At 44.9% G+C, this 3,420-nt stretch overlaps 1 long non-coding RNA gene across 1 annotated transcript in view; it reads left to right on the plus strand.

Moving 5' to 3' along the window:
- The first annotated feature begins 3 nt into the window (after nt 1–3).
- LOC134475686 (uncharacterized) overlaps nt 4–3,420 on the plus strand; it is a 31,303-nt gene continuing 27,886 nt past the window's right edge. Inside the window, exon 1 of the long non-coding RNA XR_010046867.1 lies at nt 4–1,098. This is a non-coding gene — a long non-coding RNA (uncharacterized LOC134475686). The remainder of the gene's footprint in view (nt 1,099–3,420) is intronic.

Consider the following 3,420-nt stretch of genomic DNA (forward strand, 5'->3'; position numbering starts at 1 on the left):
TTTCAAACTTTACTCACACGCTTCGAGAGGCTACCCAGCCAGCAACTCCAAACCCCTAGTCTGTACAGTCTGGGTGTCCGGAAGCTGCCGGTATTACGGAAAGAAAACGGCAGTTCTCCCCGCGCCTGGAGGTGGAGGCTGGGCAGTGGTAGGCGCTGAGTTTGACGTCACCGATGGTGGGCGGAGCCCAGCGCGGATATGCGCGACTTCCGGAACAGGGGAGTGCCCGGTTGCCGGGAGGAAAGGGAGACGCGGCACGTGACCCCTGACGCAAGCCAGCCGGCGGCGTGCAGCGGGGGTGGGGAGGTGGCTCGCCCTGGGCGGCCTTAGCGCTGTAAATTGGAAAATGGGCTCTTGGCTAGTGCTGGAATCTGAGCACAGTGTGAGAAGTTCTGACACTTCTCTATACGTTTCTCAGGGGCCATGCTGAGGATTATGAGTCACAGTGCCGGTATTCGGGTCTGTCTCAGCCCTTCCAACTGTCCAGCGTCGGGGATTCCTGAGATTACTCCCTACGGCAGCAGCGGGCGGAGTCGCAGGCAAACCCGGAAGGCGTGTGCGCGTGCGCGGGCCGGACAGGGGCGGGGCCGCCGCGCCTCCCAGCGTCTGCGCAGCGCGCCCCGTGGGGAAGGAGTGAGGCCGGCGCCACCTCTTGGGGATAGAGCGGAAGGCGGGTGGCGGAGCGTCTGAGAAGTTCCCCGGGTTAGGGTCCCCAGCCCTAGTGAGATTTGGAGGCACACTTTGGAAAAAGCCGGCGAGGTGGTCCCGCTGAGGACGGGGATTTTCGAAATCCCTTGTCCCTTAGCTTCGCAGGACCTGCCGAGGGACTGACTGGCTCCCTGGGGAAGGGTGGTGAAGTCAGAAAGGGCGAAGTGGTTTCAGTAATAACCGAGGCTTGTTTTAGGGAGGATGCCGCTTCAGAACCCGGACTCGAGTTTCGGAGCAGTGTCGTTCTCTCGTGAACTCAGGGAAAGTCACTGCGTGGGTGCTGTCAGCCCTAAGGACGAGGCGCTTCGTTCTTGCTGCTTTGGGGCACTCTGGCGCCCTGCTCCTCTCCCGGGTTGTGGTGACACGAGGCCACGCTTGGGGTCCCGTCCGGTGCGTACTGTTTAGACTGCGCAAGACGAAACGGTGTACATAACTTTATCCGCTTCTCTGAACCCTTTTCTGCGAGAGTTCCATGTAAATATTTCTGGTTAATATTTAAATCAGCCTACAACAGTGAATTAGGACATTGAGCCTTGGATTTTAACTTACTAAAATCATTCATGCATGTGGTCCCCCCTCCTTTGGGATTTTTTTTTTTTTTTTGAAGACAAATCTCTGTTATGTGATGCAGGCTGACCTTGAACTCTCTGTGTAGCCCAGGTTGGCCTCAAAGTCAGGGTGAACCTCCTGCCTCAGCCTCCTGGAGTGCTGGGATTACAGGTGTGTGCCAGCACGTCAGCCATTTTGATACTTACTGTGCAACTGTGTGTAAACATGTATCTGTGGAACAAATAATAACGTTGCACCTTATAATTTTTTGGATATTGTCTCACATTCCGTGTTCAAATTTATACTTTCCCAGATGTCTTCTATAGCTAGTGTGCCTAGACCAGAATCCAATGCAGTACATTTGTATTTGATTGTGTGAATATTAATTTTAAGATTAATTTTTATCCCAGAATTCTGTAGGCTGAGACAGGCCAGGATGAATGATACTGTAAGAGCTTATCTCAAACCCTCCACCCCCAAAGGCTGGCCTCGAACTCAAGGCAGTCCTCCTGCCTCAGCCTCCCAAGCACTGAGATTGCAGCTGTGTGGCACCACACCTGGTTTAATCTTTAAATTTTAAAAAGTCACCATTTTCACAATTTGTTTTTTATGTTCTGATTTGCCAAAAGAACCAGACCGTAGAATATCTGTAGAATATCTCATTTTCTGGCTGCTCTTCTGTTGGCATTTAGCTTATACTGCCAGTTCTTGTATTTCTTATAAATGCAGAAATTAATGTTCATGGACCTGTGAGGTTAAAGTTAAAAGATATTAAGTCAGATTTTATGGTGGATAATGTTGAATAACTTACATCTTTTTTTTGAGTAACCATCAGTTTTAAAAAATCAACTTTGTGTAACCCCTGAAATGTTATTTTTGTTTCCTAAAAATTCCCAACTTTCATCAACCATTCCCGTAATGGATTTGACAGCAGTTCATAATTCTTGCCCAAATTTTATTAGGGTTTGTAAAGTGATAATTTCTTCTTCCATTCCACTTACATTTATTAGTTTACATTCTTCTGTAAAGTAGAAACTTTCTTTCATCAGCTAGGAACATTTAATTTTCTGAAATACAGCTCCTATTGGAAAGGCAGGAAAAAAATACTTCGTTCTTATTATTCATTTTGAATTAATTATATAGCCTCAGAAGGTGACAGATGAATTTTTCCAGGTTTTCTTCTTCTGAATATTATGTATTTGTGATTGGAATGAGTGAGGTTAGATATTTATTTTTATTTATTTTTTGAGACAGGGGCTCACTATTACAGCCCAGGCAGCAATCTTCTTGCCTCAGCCTCCTGAGTGCAGTGATTACAGGAGTGCACAACCATGCTGGGCTGTCTTTTGGTTTTGATATGATCTGCTGAGTGATCTTTAAGCAAGTTACTTAACCTCATTGACCTTTACTTTTTTCATCTACACAAGCAGAGTTTTGACAGGAATCCCTGCAGCTCTGTTGTTTGGCTCTTGAAAAAACTTCCACTATTTTCTTGAGATCTACTCACATATAAAATTCACCCATTTCAAGGATTAATTGAATCATCTCTTGCAGTTTTTTTTTTTTTTGTCTTGCTCCCCCCTCCCCCAACCGCGTGCAGTAGCAGGTTATTGAACTGAGGGTGCCCTGCATCCCTAGCTGTTTTTATTTTTTGTGATAGGATCTTGCTGACTTGTCCAGGCTGGACTTGGACTTGCAATCCCCCTGCCCTGGCTTCCAGAGAAGCTGGAATTAAAGGCCTGTCCCTTGGTGTCTGGCTTTTTTTAGTAATTTTATTGAAGACTGCATCCATTGCTGTAAATTACTTTTAAAATGTTTTTATCCTTTGATGAATAAGATGCCTTCTGTCCATCTACAGCTAAATTCTTTATGCCCCACTCATACCTGCAATACCTCCTGGCAACTATTACTTGAGGATTATTACTTGAGGATTTTCTTGACATTTCAAAATAATGAAATCATATAACACATGATTTCTTCTTGCAGTCTACTTTCATTTAGCATGTTTTTGAATTTCATCCACAACAAAGCATTTAACAATTAATGGCTATTTCTTGGACATCACTAAAAGTTAAGCTTAAATTATTTGGAATAGTTTGTAAAGAAAATAAAATATATCAGCTTTCCTTAAAATAACATTCTGATTTTTTTTTTTTTTTCTAG

The sequence above is a fragment of the Cavia porcellus genome, unplaced genomic scaffold, assembly GCF_034190915.1.
Source record: "Cavia porcellus strain 051 isolate PalLab524CR breed Dunkin Hartley unplaced genomic scaffold, mCavPor4.1 scaffold_1, whole genome shotgun sequence".
Lineage (NCBI taxonomy): Eukaryota > Metazoa > Chordata > Mammalia > Rodentia > Caviidae > Cavia > Cavia porcellus.